The sequence below is a fragment of the Lucilia cuprina genome, chromosome 3 (genome assembly GCF_022045245.1).
Source record: "Lucilia cuprina isolate Lc7/37 chromosome 3, ASM2204524v1, whole genome shotgun sequence".
NCBI lineage: Eukaryota > Metazoa > Arthropoda > Insecta > Diptera > Calliphoridae > Lucilia > Lucilia cuprina.
The window spans coordinates 18,997,997-18,998,476 of NC_060951.1; positions in this window are offsets into that span (position 1 = coordinate 18,997,997).

Consider the following 480-nt stretch of genomic DNA (forward strand, 5'->3'; position numbering starts at 1 on the left):
TTGGATAGCTAAGCTAGGTTTTTGACCCATGTTCCTGTTAATTTTCACTTAACAATAATCTTATACCATGGGAGGAATTATAGTTGTTTGGTTAAAGCATCTATCCCTTATTGTAACCCCTCTATTTACTTATTCTATTTTTTTTATTATTTTTTTTATAACCATTTCCTGGATAAATATAAATTTTTACTTTTCACTCTATTAATTGGCCAGTGGATTTTGTCTTATTTAGCTCTTTTGTTAATCTACTGTTGCATGTAATTAGTTTATGTTTCATTGATGCATTTAGTGAAGAGAAGTTTACAGTGTAGCTTAAATAGTTTTTTTTTTGTAACTAGTAGAATATAAGAGTTTAAGTTTGATATATATCCGCTGTTGTTCTTAACATATTTAGAGAACAAATACATGCGAATAGTTTGATTTCCGTGTTGAAAACAAAGATTGATTGTTCTAGTTCCTGTTTCCGATAGATTCGTTAAT